The sequence below is a fragment of the Nyctereutes procyonoides genome, unplaced genomic scaffold (genome assembly GCF_905146905.1).
Source record: "Nyctereutes procyonoides isolate TBG_1078 unplaced genomic scaffold, NYPRO_anot_genome, whole genome shotgun sequence".
Lineage (NCBI taxonomy): Eukaryota > Metazoa > Chordata > Mammalia > Carnivora > Canidae > Nyctereutes > Nyctereutes procyonoides.
Genome location: NW_026575047.1, coordinates 56,318,538 through 56,334,771, shown reverse-complemented (window position 1 = coordinate 56,334,771; position 16,234 = coordinate 56,318,538). Strand labels below are relative to the sequence as shown.

At 47.1% G+C, this 16,234-nt stretch overlaps 5 non-coding genes across 5 annotated transcripts; all 5 read right to left on the bottom strand.

Moving 5' to 3' along the window:
* Positions 1-726: 726 nt before the first annotated feature.
* LOC129510646 (small nucleolar RNA SNORD116) lies at positions 727-821 on the bottom strand. Its single transcript, XR_008664626.1, has one exon. It is a non-coding gene; the product is annotated as a small nucleolar RNA SNORD116 (small nucleolar RNA).
* Positions 822-3,757: 2,936 nt separating this feature from the next.
* On the bottom strand, positions 3,758-3,852 carry LOC129510643 (small nucleolar RNA SNORD116). Its single transcript, XR_008664623.1, has one exon. It is a non-coding gene; the product is annotated as a small nucleolar RNA SNORD116 (small nucleolar RNA).
* Positions 3,853-6,940: 3,088 nt separating this feature from the next.
* LOC129510708 (small nucleolar RNA SNORD116) lies at positions 6,941-7,035 on the bottom strand. The gene has a single exon (XR_008664675.1). It is a non-coding gene; the product is annotated as a small nucleolar RNA SNORD116 (small nucleolar RNA).
* Positions 7,036-9,877: 2,842 nt separating this feature from the next.
* On the bottom strand, positions 9,878-9,970 carry LOC129510648 (small nucleolar RNA SNORD116). The gene has a single exon (XR_008664627.1). It is a non-coding gene; the product is annotated as a small nucleolar RNA SNORD116 (small nucleolar RNA).
* A 5,223-nt stretch (positions 9,971-15,193) lies between these two features.
* Positions 15,194-15,260, bottom strand: LOC129510662 (small nucleolar RNA SNORD109A). The gene has a single exon (XR_008664639.1). It is a non-coding gene; the product is annotated as a small nucleolar RNA SNORD109A (small nucleolar RNA).
* Positions 15,261-16,234: the final 974 nt, after the last annotated feature.

Genomic DNA, 16,234 nt, shown 5'->3' with positions numbered 1-16,234 from the left:
CTAGACTCCCTGTGCCCTGCCATTCCCATTCTTCCCAGTGGCCAGTAGAGAGGCTACAATCCTTCCCTGAATGTACACTACAAGATTTCCTGGACCTCCTTGCATGTGTGGTGTTTGCGTCTGTGTGTGTGTGTGCATGTGTTTTTTGTTTTCGTGTGTGCGTGCGAGTCTGTGTGTCTGTCCTTGTCTGCTCTGAGATGAATTCAGGTGCTGTCAAATGCACCGGCCCTACCAGGTGCTTTTCCTGTCTTCCCCCAACCCTGTTCAGCTTTCATTAAGAACTCGGGTCAGAAGCCTCGGGCAAAGATTGCAGCTTGCCTGACGGGAGTCCATCTGTAACCCCAGGATGCCTGGCACTGAAAGGGGGGCACCGCACACAATGCCAGACTCTCTGGCTCAGTCATTGGCCTGGCCGACGTGATTTGGCACAGACGCTCTCGAGGACCTCCCAACGCTGCGTATGCAACTCCTAACACTTTACTGTTGTCTTTGCACTGGCTGTCAGAGATGCCACCAAAGCTCAGCCACGCCACAGAGGCCCACCAAGTTGAGGACACCCACCCTAGGAGAGCACATGTTTTCTGGGTCCTCAGCCCTCCACCATGCTCTCTGATCTCAAGGCCCTTGGGTGGAGCTGGTGTTGTTGGTGGTGGTGGTAGCGAGCGTGTAGCATGACCAAGGTGAAGCTGTCCCTCACTCCTCCTTCCCTGGGAGAGACAACATGCTGGACCTCAGTTTCAGTGAGAACGATGGTAGGGAGTTCTCACTCATTTTGTTTAGCTTTTCCAAGGAATGCAGATTGAAGGAGTCATCATCAATCCAAGCACATTCCCGGACTCCTGGTTAATTGAACTATGCAGGCTGAACAGCTCATAGGATCTCCCTGTTGCCTCAGCACCCTCTAGCACCCTGGATACCATCCAGAGCTATGACCCTCAGCAAGAGGCATGGGCAATCCTCTGGGGTAGCAATCGCCCCTCGCCATGAGCACAAGGCAACTGCCAGGGCCTCAGGCCAGCCCAGGACCTTCTAGTCCCATCGGCTCACTTTGAGACAACGAAAGGCTTACCTCCTTGTGATCCGTGGGCAGGTTCCCCCTCCTGGGCCACTCTTCTTCCACAGAGCCTGCCATCATTCTCCACACCTCACTAGAAAGGAAGGTCTTCTTTTCCATGTCGAAGGCAAGCCTGGCTAGGCCTCTGCACCTGAGGAATTGAGAAGAATTCAGGGGAATGCGTCACAAACGTACTCAGGTGCTCAGGTCGCCTGAATGTTAGGAATGGTTCCGTTGGGAAGCTGTACATCTGCCTGTGCTGTCCCTCTGTCCCACAGGGCTAGCTTCTCATCGGTGAGATGCCACAGGCCCATGTCATCCCACACATGGCGATGTGCCTCTGTCTCATGTGTGTCTAGGAATTTCGTTGACAGTGCATGACAATGTGTCTGGTAAGGCCACGTGCTATGAGTGGGGCAGTGCGTGCATCTGTTTATGAGGGTCCTCATAAAACACTGTGAGTGTTTGAGTGTGTGTATACCAGTGTGACTCTATGGGTTTATTAGTAGGTGTGCACATGTGTGCGTGTGCAGGACAAGCTGGCAGGCTGGCTGGCCGTGGCTCATGTACACATGTTTGGAGTTCATCTCCTCAAAGAACATGGCCCATCCGGGGATCCGTGGCCTCAGTCCCTGGTATGCAATGGCACAAGATGATGAGATTGACCTCAAGGGAGGCTACAAAGGCCTGAGACACCACGTGTCCAAAGCCCTCTGGGAACCCACAGCACAAAAACTCTCCTCCAAAAACCCACTTTTGACCATTGAAACGACATTGATGTGGACTAGGTCACATCGTTAGTTGGGCCTGGTCTGGAGTGCAACATGGAACCTCTTCGACCACGGGGCAAGACAACAAAACCTCGTGCAGGCTGGCAGGCTTCGGGTACTCCTGCATGCCTCAGGCCTCCACAAAGCCCTAGTGAGGCGAGTTGCCCACCCAAAGGTCAGCCCGGTGACCCGTCCCGTTCACATGACAATTTGGCTCTTGGTGTGCGGGCACAACAGCCCTAGGCAAGCAGTGCCTATGGTACACTGAGAGCCATGCCTCAGCCGAGGGAACCAGGGCATGCTACTGCCAAGGGAAGTGGCATGTCCATGGCCATTGTGCTTCATGACATGGCCTCCGGACACATGTGCCATCATCGGGCTGCCACGTTCAGGACCATGTCCATGATTCCTCATTGCTGTAGAGAAAGTCACCACTGCCCTCTAATGGAACTCCCACATCGGGGGCTGGGGTCCTCAGCGAGAACAGCACACACAGCAAGCTCTCCACAGGTATCCAGATTGTGGAACTAAAGGCATGGTCCGTCCATCAGCAGACACAGGTGCAACACTGTGGCTCTGATGTAGGCATGACCATATTACTGCAAGCAAGAAGCACACTACAAGGTAGACCAGTGCCCTTCCCACGAAGCAGAGGATATGGGCCAAGCTCCATGGCCACAACATGGGGCTATACCTGATGGCTATCGGGGATTCTGCAGCATATCTTGCATGGTCTGCAGCCTAGCCTAGAGAAGTCTTCTGCCCACAGAGCCACTCCAGGGCTGAATCAAGTGCTGCCCTGGTTGGACGCCTTTACACAGGAGCCCCACACCCCAGGAGGCAAGGTCCACACGGTCAGGATCTGAAAGGCCAGCCGGCAAAGCGAGGGCCGGCCATGGTGGCAATGGCTGAAAAACCTCTCACTGGCAGAGGATAGATGCCCAGGAGAGCCCTTCTTCGGGAAAATAGTGGCTAGGGGCACAATAGACAGAGCTCTGAGTGCCATCACCAAGGAACCCCTTAAAGCCGTAAGTCACAACCCATGTGGAAAGGCAGTGGGGCCACAGAGCCCACCATGCACTGACCCATTGGTTTCGCAACACCATCAGAATTTAAGGAGGCTGACAGCTGTATGCACACACCCATTCTGCGGACTCCCTGGGCCCTGTCATTCCTTTCATCCCAGTGGCCAGGAGAGGGTCGATACTCCTGCCCTGAACATAAACCACGAGATCTCCTGACCTCCTTGCATCTGTGGTGTGTGCGTGTGTGTGTATGTTTAGGTTTGCAAGACTGTGCCTGCATCTGCATGTGTGTGTGTGTGTGAGAGCATGTATGCGTTTGTGTATGTTTCTGTGTGTATTCGTGTGTGCATGCAAGTCTATGTGTTTCTGTTCTTTTCTGGCCTGAGATGAATTCAGGTGCAGTCAAATTCAACAGCCCTACCTGGTGCCTTTCCTGTCTTCCCCCAACACTGTTCAGCTCTCAGCTGAAAACTCGGGACAGAGGCCTTGGGCAAAGATTGCTGCTTGCCTAGAGAGGATTCCACCTATAAACCCACAGGGCCTGGCCCTAAAGGCAGTCACTGCACACACTGCAAGGAGTTCTGGCTCATCGGCTTGGCTGTCTTGCTCCAGCAAAGATGTTCTCGAGGCCTCCCAAACCAGTCTAACACAACTCTTACCTCTTACTGCTTGCCTGCTAGATGTCTGAAACACCACCAAAGGCCAGCCACGCCACGGAGGACCACCTAGTCGAGGACTCCCACCCAAGGAGGGCACATGTTTTCAGGGCCCTCAACCCTCAACTAGAGTCTCTGATCCCAAGGCCCTTGGGTGGAGATGGCATTGGTGGTGGTGGTGTTTGCGAGTGTGTGGCCCAATAATGGTGAAGCTGTCCCTCACTCCTCCCTTCCCTGTGGAGACAACGTGCTGGACCTCAGTTTCAATGAGAACGACAGTAGGGAGTTCTCACTCATTTTGTTCAGCTTTTCCAAGGAATGAAGATTGAAGGAGTCATCATTGATCCAAGCACTTCCTTGGCCTCCTGGTAAATTGAAATATGCAGGCTGAACAGCTCATAGGATCTCCCCATAGCCTCAGCATCCTCCAGCACCCTGGAGAACATCCAGAGCTATGTCCCTGACCAAGAGGCTCAGGCAATCCTCTTGGGGAGCCATTGCCCCTCACCATGAGCAAGCCAACTGGCAGGTCCGCAGGTGGGCCCAGGACCTTCTAGTCTCATCAGGTCACTTTGAGACAATGAAAGGCTTACCTCCTGGTGATCTGTGTGCAGGTTCACCTTTCTGGGCCACTCTTTTTCCACATTCCCACCATTCTCTCTCCACACCTCCTAGGAAAGGAAGGTCTTCTTCTCTGTGCTGATGGCAAACCTGGCTAGGCTTCCACACCTGAGGACGAGTGGAGAAATCGGGCAAATGTGTCACAAATGCACCCAGGCACTCAGATGGCTTGAGTGTTCTGAACAGTTCCATGGGGAAGCTTTGCATCTGCCTGTGTGGTCTCTCTGTCCCACAGGGCTAGCTGCTCGTCGGTGAGATGCCATGGGCCCATGTCATCCCACACATGGCGATGTGCATGTCTCACGTGTGTCTAGGAATTTCCTTGTGAGTGCATGACAATGTGTCTTGTAAGGCCACGTGCCATGAATGGAGCCGTGCATGCGTCTGTTTATGAGGGGCCCTCTGTGGGTGTGTTTGAGTGTGTGTGCATCAGTGTGACTCTGGGTTTATTAGCAGGTATGGTGTCTGTGTGTATAGAGCAGCCTGGTGGTGTGGCCAGCTGGGTTGAGGTACTCATGTTTGGAGTTCATCTCAAAGAACATGGCACATCCAGGTATCTGTAGCCTCAGACTCTGGCATGCAATGGCACGAGATGATGCGACTGACCTTGGCCTAGGCTGCAAAGGCCTGAGACACCACGTGTCCTAAGACCTCTGGCAATGCATAGTACAATGACTGCTAAAAAAAACAGTTTCGAGGGATCCCTGGGTGGCGCAGTGGTTTGGCGCCTGCCTTTGGCCCAGGGCGTGATCCTGGGGACCTGGGATTGAATCCCACGTTGGGCTCCCGGTGCATGGAGCCTGCTTCTCCCTCTGCCTGTGTCTCTGCCTCTCTCTCTCTCTCTCTCTCTCTCTGTGATTATCATAAATAAATAAAAATTAATAAAAAAAATTAAAAAAAACAGTTTCGACAGTCAAAGAGACTTCGATGAGGACTATGTCAAGCGGTTAGCTGGGCTGGGTCTGGAGTGCAGCAAGAAACCTCAGTGACCATGGGGTAAGGCAACGAGTTCTTGTGTAGGCTGCCAGGCTTCGGGTACTGGTTGCACGTCTCAGGGCTTCACAAAGCCCTATGAGGCAAGGTGGCCACACGAATATTGTCCCGGTGATCCATCACACACACACAAATTGCTCTTGGTGTGCCGGCAGAACAGCCCTAGGCAAGCAGTGCCCATGCTACACTGAGAGCCATGCGACAGCTGAGGGAACCAGGGGTGCGCTACCACAAAAGGAACTGGCAAGTCCACAGCCATCATGCTTCATGAGCACGGCCTCTGGGAACACATGCCATTAGTTGGACTGCCTTGTCCAGGTCCATGTCCTTGATTCCTCCACTGCAGGGAAAGTCACCACTGCACTCAAACAGGACTCCTGCATCGGGTAGCTGGTATCCTCAGCGAGAACAGCAACATGCAGCATGCTCTTCACGGGCATCCACATTGTGGGACTCAAGGTAGGGACCACTGATCGGCAGATACGGGTGCCACCAGTGGCTCCATTTCATGGGCATGGCCACAGTCCCACAGGCAAGAGGCACACACAAAGGAGGACCAGTGCCCTTCCCATGAAGAGGAGGATGTGGGCCAAGCTCCATGGCCACAACATGGGGCTGCACCAGACTTCTATCAGGGTCCCTGTGGCCTGTCCTGCATGGTGTGCAGGCTAGCCCAGAGAAGTCTTGTGCCCACCAAGCAGGAAGGGGCCACCCCAGCACTGAATCAAGGGCCTCCCTGGGTGGATGCTTTTACACAGGAGCCCCATACCCCAGGAGGCAAGGTCCACATGGTTAGGGTCTGAACGGCCAGCCGGCGAAGCAAGGGCTGGACAGGTGGCAATGGCCAGCATACCTCTCACAGACACGGGATACACTCCCAGGAGAGCCCCTCTTCGGGAAAGCAGTGGCCAGGGCATGTTAGACAGAGCTCTCGGCGACATCACCAGGTGCCCCTTTAAGGCCGTTAAGTCACAGCCCATGTGGAAAGGTGGTGGGGCCACACACAGCCCATCTAGCACCAACCCGTTGGTTTTTGCAACACCATCCGAATTTAGGGATGCCGTCGGCCATCTGCACCCACCCATCCTGCAGACTCCCTGGGTCCTGCCATTCCCATTCATCCCAGTGGCCAGTACAGCGTTGACATTCCTGCCCCGAACGTACACCACAAGCTCTGCTGTACCTCCTTTCGTGTGTGGTGTGTGCATCTTTGTGTTTGTGCATGTATGTGTTTCGTATCCGTGTGTCTGTTTTCGTGTGTGCGTGCAAATCTGTGTGTCTGTCCTTGTCTGGCCTCAGATGAATTCATGTGCTCTCAAAGGTACTGTCCCTACCTGGTGCCTCTCCTTTCTTCCCCCAACCCTGTTCAGTTCTCATTGAGAACTCGAGTCAGAGGCCTCAGGCAAAGATTGACACTTTCCAGGACGGAAGTCCACCTGTAACCCCATGATGCCTGGCCCTGAAAGGGGGGCACCATACACACCACCAGGAGCTCTGGCTCAATCATGAGCATGGCCAACTTGCTCCAGCAAAGATGCTCTCAAGGCTCTCCCTACCCCGCCTAACACAATTCCTACTGCTTGGCTGCTGCCTGTCTGAGACGCCACCAAAGCCCAGCCATGCCACAGAGCACCACCTTGTAGCGGACTCCCACCAAAGGAGAGCACACGTTTTCTAAGCCCTCAGACCTCTGCCAGGCTCTCTGATCCCAAGGCCCTTGAGTGGAGATGGCGTTGTTGGTGATGGTTGTTTGCGAGCATGTGGCCCAACCAAGGTGAAGCAGTCTCTCACTCCTAGCTTCCCTGGGGGAGACAATGTGCTGGACCTCAGTTTCGATGAGAACGACGGTAGGAAGTTCTCACTCATTTTGTTCAGCTTTTCCAAGGAATGCAGATTGAGGGAGTCATCATTGATCCAAGCACTTTTTCGGCCTCCTGGTAAGGAACTATGCAGGCTGAACAGCTCATAGCATCTCCCCATGGCCTCAGCACCCTCCAGTACCCTGTAGACCATCTAGAGCAATGCCCCTGAGCAAGAGCCTGGCCAATCCTCTTGGGAAGCCATCGCCTCTCGTCATGAGCACAAGCCAACTGGCAGGTCTGCAGGCTGGCCCAGGACCTTCTTAGTCTCATCAGCTCACTTTGAGACAACGAAAATCTTACCTCCTGGTGTTATGTGTGCAGGTTTCCCATCCTGGGCCATTCTTCTTCCACAGATCCCAACATCATCTCTCCACACCTCCTGGGAAAGGATGTTCTTCTCTGTGTCTATGGCAAGCCTGGCTAGGCCTCTGCATGTGAGGAATTGTGGAGAAAATGGGTCAATGCATCACAAATGCACCCATGTGCTCAGATGGCCTGAGCGTTCTGAATGGTTCCGTGGGGAAGCTGTGCATCTGCCTGTGCGGTCCCTCTGTCCCAAAGGGCTAGCTGCCTATCGGTAAGATGCCATGGCCCACATCATCCCACACATGGTGATGTGCCTCTGCGTCATGTGTTTCTTGGGATTTCCTTGTGAGTGCATGACAATGTGTCTGGTAAGACCATGTGCCATTAGTGGGCCATGTGTACATCTGTTTATGAGGGGCCCTCTGTGAGTGTTTTGAGTGTGTGTGCATCAGTGTGACTCTATGGGTTTATTAGCAGGTATGCATGTGTGTGTGTGTGCAGGGAAGGCTGGCAGGCTGGCCGGCTGTGGCTTGGGTGCTCATGTTTGGAGTTCATCTCCGCTAAGCACATGGCCCATCCCGGGATTCGTGGCCTCAGACTCTGGCACACAATGGCACGAGATGACGTGATTGATCTCAGGGGAGGCCACAAAGGCCTGAGACACCACATGTCCAAAGTCCTTTGGCAACGCACAGCAGAATGACTCTCCTCCAAAAACTCACTTTCGACACTCGAAGCGACATCAATGAGGACTAGGTCATCTCGTTAGCTGCTTTAGTTCTGGCCAGCAGCATGAAACCTCAGCAATCATGGGGTGAGGCAATGAGCATTTGTGCAGGTCAACAGGCCTCAGGTACTGGCTTCATGCCTCAGTCCTCCATAAAGCCCTATTGAGGCAAGTGAGTCACCCAAAGGTTGGCCAGGTGACCCGTCCCGCTCACAGAACAATTTGGCTCTTGGTGTGTGGGCACAACAGCTCTAGGACACTGAGAGCCAAAGAACAGTCGAGGGAACCAGGGGAGGGCTACCACCAAGAGAACTGGCATGTCCATGACCATTGTGCTTCATGTTCTCGGCCTCCGGGAACACGTGCCATCAGTCAGGCTGCTGTTTCCAGGTCCATGTCCTGGAGTCCTCATTGCTGCAGGGAAAGTCACCACTGCCCTTGAAAGGGACTCCCGTGTCGGGGGCTGGGAACCTCAAAGAGATGAGCAATACACGGCATGCTCTCCATAGGCATCCATATTGTGGAACTCAAGGCAGGTCCCATCGATCGGCAGACACAGGTCCAACACAGTGGTTCTGGTGCAGGGTCATGGCCACAGTATCGCAGGTGAGAATCACACACAAAGGTGGACTGGTGCCCTTCTCATGAAGTGGAAGACGTGGGCCAAGCTCCAATGCCACAAAACAGGGCTGTACCTGACTTCTATCAGGTCCCTGTGGCCTGGACTACAGGCTAGCCCAGAGAAGTCTTGTGCCCACAGAGCATGAAGGAGCCACCCCAGACACTGAATCAAGGGCTTCCCTGGGTGGACGCCTTTACACAGGAACCCCTCAGTCCAGGAAGCAAGGTCCTCACGGTCAGGGTCTGCAAGGTCAGCCGGCAAAGCGAGGGCCAGCCAGGTTGGCAAAATGTGGCATACCTCTCACAGGCACAGGTAGATGCCCAGGAGAGCCCTTCTTCGGGAAATCAGTGGCCAGGGGCCCATCCGACAGAGCCCTCATCGCCATCGCCAGGCAGCCCCTTAATGCCTGTAAGTCACAGCCCATGTAGAAAGGTGGTGGGGCTGCACACAGCCCATCTAGCACTGACCCATTGGTTTTCACAACACCATCCAAATTTAGGGAGGCCGCCGCTTCCCGCACCTACCCATCCTGTGGACTCCCTGGGCTCTGCCATTCCCATTCATCCCAGTGCCAGCAGAGCATCGACACTCCTGCCCTGAATGTACACCACGAGCTCTTGGACCTCCTTGCATGTGTGTGTTTAAATGCCTGTGTAAACACATAGTGTATGTGGGTGTATGTTCATGTGTGCATGGGAGTTTGTATGTGTCTGTCCTTGTCTGGCCTGAGATGAATTCAGGTGCTGTCAAATGAACTGGCCCTAGCTGATGCCTTTCCTGTCCTCCCCCATCCCCATTCAGCTCTCAGCTGAGAACTTGGGACAGAGGCCTCGGGCAAAGATTGCTGCTTCCCTGGATGGGAGTCCACCTGTAAATCCATGGCGCTTGACCCTGAAAGGGGTCACTGCACACACCACCAGGAGTTCTGGCTCAATCATCAGCCTGGCTGACTTGCTCCAGCAAAGATGCTCTTGAGGACCTCCCAACCCTGCCTAACACAACTCCTACTGCTTGGCTGCTGGCTGTCTGAAATCCACCAAAGCCCAGCCATGCCATGGAGCACCACCTAGTTGAGGACTTCCATCCTAGGAGAGCACATGTCTTCTGGGCCCTCAGTCCTCCGCCAGGCTCTCTGATCTCAAGGCCCATGGTTGGAGATGGTGTTGGTGGTTGCAAGTGTGTGGCTGGACCAAGGTGAAGCTGTCCCTCACTCCTACTTTCCCTGGGGGAGACAAGGTGCTGGACCTGTTTTGATGAGAACGATGGTAGGGAGTTCTCAATCATTTTGTTCAGCTTTTCCAAGGAATGCAGATTGAGGGAGTCATCATCGATCCAATCACTTTCTCGGCCTCCTGGTAAATTGAACTACGCAGGCTGAACAGCTCATAGGGTCTCCCCGTAACCTCAGCACCCTCTAGCACACTGGAGACCATCCAGAGCTATGCCCCTGAGCAAGAGGCTTGGGCAATCCTTTTGGGGAGCAATCGCCCTTTGCCACAAGTCACAAGCCACATGGTAGGCCCGCAGACCCACCCGGAGTTTCTAGGTCCATTGGCTTGCTTTGAGGGAATGAAAGGCTTACCCGCATAGCAATCCATGTGCAAGCTTCCTGACCTGGGTCACTCTTCTTCCACATTTCCTTCCTTTCCATCATTCCTCCACACCTCCACGGAAAGGAAGGTCCTCTTCACCGTGCAAACCTGGCTAGGCCTTGGCACTTGAGGAAGTGTGGAGACATCAGGTGAATGTGTCACAATGTACCCAGTCGCTCAGATGGCCTGAGCGTTCCTAACGGTTCTGTGGGGAAGCTTTGCATCTACCTATGCTGTCCCTCTGTCCCACAGGACTAGCTGTTCATCAGTGAGATGGCACGGGCCCACTTCATCTCATACAAGGGGACGTGTCTCACGTGTGTCTAGGAATTTCCATGTGAGTGTATGAAATTGCATCTGGTTGGGATTCCTGGGTGGCTCAGAGGTTTAGCATGTGCCTTCAGCCAAGGGAGTGATCCTGGAGTCCCTGGATGAGTCCCACATCAGGCTCCCTGCATGTAGCCTGCTTCTCCTTCTGCCTGTGTGCCTCTGCTTGCTCTGTCTCTCTCTCATGAATAAATAAATAAAATCTTAAAAAAAAAAAGAAATGGTGTCTGGTAAGGCCATGTACCATGAATGGGGGCTTGCGTGTGTCTGTGTAAGAGGGGCCCTCTGTGGGTGTGTTTGAGTGTGTGTTGTCAGTGTGACTCTATGTGTTTATTAGCAGATGTGCATGTGCGTGCATGTGCAGGGTAGGCTTTCAGGCTGCTTGGCCATGGCAGAGGTGCTCACATGTGGAGGTCATCTCCGCAAAGTGCTAGACCCTTATGTGGATCCCTGGCCTCATGTCCTGCCACGCAGCATCACGAGACGATATTTCTAACATAGCAGGTGGCTGCAAATATCCAGAAAATCCATGTGTCCAAATCCCTCTCCTAACACACAGCACACACTGGTTCTCCTACATACATCTGCCTGTTATTGTGAGATGCTGATGTGCACTGGGATATCCTGTTTTTCCGGGCACACTTATATCACTTGAAATCTGAGTGATCATGGGACAAAGCAATGTGCCCCCTGCAATTCAGTTGCCATAGGTTTCTTGCTGCAGTCCTGAAGCCTCCTGTAGGCCCTCTTGTGGCAAGTTGGCCATGGTAAGGCAAATCAGAAGCCCAGTCTCCCTGTTTTGGCTAAGGCCCTAGGGAGGCAGGCAAAACAAGACCCTGCAGGTGGTGGCCTTTATGACTGATAGCACTTAGAACAGCTGAGTGAACTGAAACACCTATAATTAATTATATGATAATAAAAATAAAGATTGTTACACCACAATAATATAATATATTAAATATGAAATTTCTCAATATCTTTGCATAAAGCAATAGAAAATTTGATATGTAATATTACTAATGGAAAATAATTAAAGTGGAAAAATTATCAATCTCCAGTTATTCCTGATGTAACTTTGAAATGCCTGTGTTACAGAAACAACTGTCTTTTTTTTTTTTAATTTTACGGTATACCATCTTGATTCATGACATCACCACCCTCTTTCAAATTGCAAGTGCTATGGACTTAGCTAGTTAGGTCCATGAATTAGAGAATGCTCTTGACATATCCTAAGAATGTCAGTCTTCTGTCCCCAGGTTACACACAGTCTAGTGAACAATATTCCTAGGAAATATATTATCAAAATTTGACAAGTTTTATGCTATATTTTAAACTCTCTGTTGAAATATAATATAGATACATGAAAATGTATGTTTACATTATAGACGTCATGAAATTGCATCTTAAAAACCACAATTTTTCAATAAACAGATCTGGAAACAAACACTATTAGCATTATAAAAACCACCCAGCTATCTTTCCACATGACTATCTTGAAGAGTTATAATTATCTTCTTTCAGCTATTTGTTAATTCCTTCAGCAACACACTATAGTGTTTCCAACAGTTTTCTAGTAATCTTTAAAATACCAGTGTGAGTTCTCTGACTTTACAACTTTTTCATTATCTCTTTTGCTATTCTAGTTCCTTTACCTTTTTTTTAAGATTTAAATTATTCGAGAGAGAGAGAAAGAGATAGAGGGAGAGAGGAAGAGACACAGGCAGAGGGAGAAGCAGACTCCATGCAGGGAGCCCAACATGAGACTAGATACCAGGTACCCAGAATCACACTCTGGGCCGAAGGTGGCACTAAACTGCTGAGCTACCCGGGCTGCCCACATTCCTTTACCTTGAATATGAATTTTAGAATTACCTTGTTGATATCTACAAAAAGCTTACAATGGTTTTAATTTAGATTGCATTTAATATACATTAGAGATTGGGATAATAGACCTCACAATATTGAGACTTATGATCCATGAACAGAATATATCTCTACATTTACTTATGTTGTCTTTCATAGTTTTAATCAGTGTTTTTGCAGTTTTTTCAGAGATATTGCACATATTTTATTGCATTTTATTACAGAAGTAGCTTATTTTCTGTAATATTATAAATGGGATTTATTTCACATTCTAATTGTTCCCTGCCAGTATATAGTAACAGAATTTATTGTTTTTATATTGACTTTGTATCCTGCAAACTTGCTAAACTCAGTTTTTAAATCTGGGAGTGATATTCTTGATTCTTTGGTATTTTATAACAGAGACAATTCAGTTATCTACAAGTAAACTTTGTTTCTTACTTTCTGGTTTTTATGCCTTTAATTTACTTTTCTTGCCCTCTTGCATGGGTTATGATTGTACAGAAAAATATAAGCAGAAGTGATGGGAGAGGACACTGTTGTCTTGTTCCCAATCTTAGGGAGAAAGTATTTCTATTTAAAACACACTCGGTTTTTTATTGGTGGTACATTTTTATTTATTTCTTATTTATTTATTTATTTATTTTAGCATGCCAGTGGAGGGAGGAGAGATGGAGAAGAAGAGAGATCATATGTCAAGTTGACTCTCTTCTGAGCATGGAGCCTGATGTTGGGTTCAATCCCATGAACCAGAGATCAGGACCTGAGCTGAAACCAAGAGCAAGACACTTAATCAACTGAGCTACCATGGTGCCCCTGGGTTGTACAGTTTTAATACCGGCCCTTACAGCATAAATATTTATGTGATATACTTCTATACCTTGATACAGAAATGATGCATGGCAAATATATATTTAAGTATTATATAAATATACAAATGGAAAAATATACATGTGATTATTTGTAGGATCATATTTATTAGACAAAAATATATTCTAGTGTTCCTATCATTTACATTCATCCTCAAATTTTTTTCTTAATATATACATTATTAATAATAGAAGTTCTGGAATTTACATCAGATTCTAGTAGGGCTTTTTTACTTTCTGATATTACAATTATTAGTGTTCAATGCTATTTTACTCATTATTATTAAGCTCATTTGAATGAACTTCCTAGATTCTGGAGAAAAAAATACTCTCATTAAAATACATACATAAATACATAAATATGAAGAGAACACAAAAATAATTACTGATTGAAACAATGTGTGATAGAAACTTTGTCAAGAAAAAAATTTAACTCTTCCTAAAATATTAAACACCAGACCCCAGGAAACATAAAACATTCGATGTGATCATCCTAAGGAAGATAGACTATTTTTCTTATTGAAGGATATTTCAAATTATACAAAATGATTAATAATTTAACATATGAAATTTCATTATTCGTTCACTTGATTATTCCAACCTAATATCTTTCATGACACAAACACTATATGGAAAGTTGGACTGTTTTAAAAAATAATTTTGGGTTTGGTTCTTTATGTTTTAAAATGATGGGCTTAGGGGGTATCTGGGTGGTTTAGTCGGCGAAGTGTCCAACTCTTGGTTTTGGCTCAGGTCATGATCTCAGTGTCATGAGATCAAATCATGTGGGGCTCTGTGCTCAACCTAGAATCTGCTTGAGATTCTTTCCCCCATGGACCCTCCCCCTTCACATGCTCATAAATAAATAAATAAATAAATAAATAAATAAATAAATAAATAAATAATCTTTAAAAATGAAATAAAATAAAATGAAGGCCTTAGAAACATCTCATAAAATTAACATATAATTTTTTTATACCAAAGAATGAAAAAAAATAAATCAAAATGACATAAAATCATAATGATGCAAACAGTAACATTAATGATCCATAATGATCTTGTATATCTGGCCAAAATTATCTATGATAATCTTACTCACGGAGTTAAAGCCATAATAATCTTTAAGGAAACTCCCATAGTTTAATTTCATAAAAGAATATTTCACTGGAATACAAAATTAAAACAAATCAAATATTTTCCAAAGTTCTATATTTGTCAGTTCACACAGAATTCAAATAAAATAAATTTAAAATTTGGATATGAGTGTAGAGACACTCACCAAAGATAATGACACAAAATGAATATATTATCCAATAAGTCATTGAAAAGATGAACTCAGAGCTCAGCATGTGGTAAAAAGCACATGATGTAAATTTTAAGGATGCTGGCATAGATACTCACTGCTCTTCTCTGAAGTGGAGGATTTCATTCCATCCTGTCTACCTCAGGAAAACATGACAGAAAGAAAAGAGAAGATATTATCTCTGAAATTTCATGGTAGACCATGAAAAATAATAACACTAAAATTGTCTCCATTGTCAATTTTTAGTATAGATAAGCAATGTTTCCTTCTTTCAGCCAACACTAATGAAATTTTCAGTACCTATATTAGTTCTTTGACCTCTTAATTCAATCTTTCATTTGTTTCATCATTTATTACTCAAGAACATGTTTCACATATACAAATATCTATCAACAACTCTATGTTCAAAGTGAGCAAAATGAAGCAAGGGCGTGGTCATACAGCATATCTAAAGTTGCACACTGTCTCATGAGATAGGAAGTTAATGCTTTGCTGCAAAATTAATAAAAGACATGCCCAAGGGATAGTGTTTTTTCTTTAAGGTCATGAAATACAGCCAGGCTTTGAGAGTCTTATTTGTCCTACAAGAGGGGCCACTCATCTGGACCTCAGATTGACATCTGGAATGAGTCCCTCAGCATCCTCAGACAATTGTGATCATCATTGATCCAGACAAACATCCTCCCAAACAAATAAGCATTTCCATAGCCAGGCTTATTTTCTTCAGGTTTATCTGCTGCATTATAAATAAAGAATAGTAAATGCACAATGGATATTTTATTAATATCTGAACAACCGAACTCTAATGTACATAGAACAAAATGGATGTGACCTTGTATTTTTCTAATAAAATTACATAAATCATTTTGGGAAAATTTAAAAAATACTCAACTAAAATTTCAAGGAGAAATGGAAAGGTATTCATAAATGTCCTAGTAAATAAGGTGTGATTACAGTACAAATATGAGTAAGAACAGCTATTTTGGATATGCCAATAATTTAAAAATAAATGAATAAATATTTTGTTACATTTAATTTTCTTTAAAATATTATTTTCATATACTATAAAATGGTATAGAAAGGAAATACATCAATGATTCCCAGGATTATTCAAGTTACTTTCAAAAGAGATTTTTTATTCAATAAAATAAACAAATAATAATGACTATTGCTTTAACAAAGTAGGCTCACTCATGGGACAAGAAACCTATTATCAAAATAGTCTACCTTGGGCTTCTGAAATAATGAGCCCAGAGAACCTGAAGTTCTGACATCACTGGCCACAACAGAAACAGATTTTTGAAAGCATCAGAATAACTGCTCATCTCTCCTCCCTAAAGTATGTTAAGTTGTTCCAGCCTTTGTCCTGCAGCAAAACATCACAAATAATATGTTAGATCAGAATATACATGAAATTCACTTAATAATAAAGCACAATCATTTGTTCTGTAGTCATTGTCATACTGGAATCCCCATACTTCTAGTCCCTACCATACATAGCATCCAAGTCCAAGCCACAGTTGCTTAGCCATCTTTGCCAGTTCATGTCTCCCCTCTGAATTATTAACTCTGCAAATAGTCAATAATCCTCTCTATTATGCTATGTAAATTAGCATGATGATATGAGCACTGGGTGCTATATGC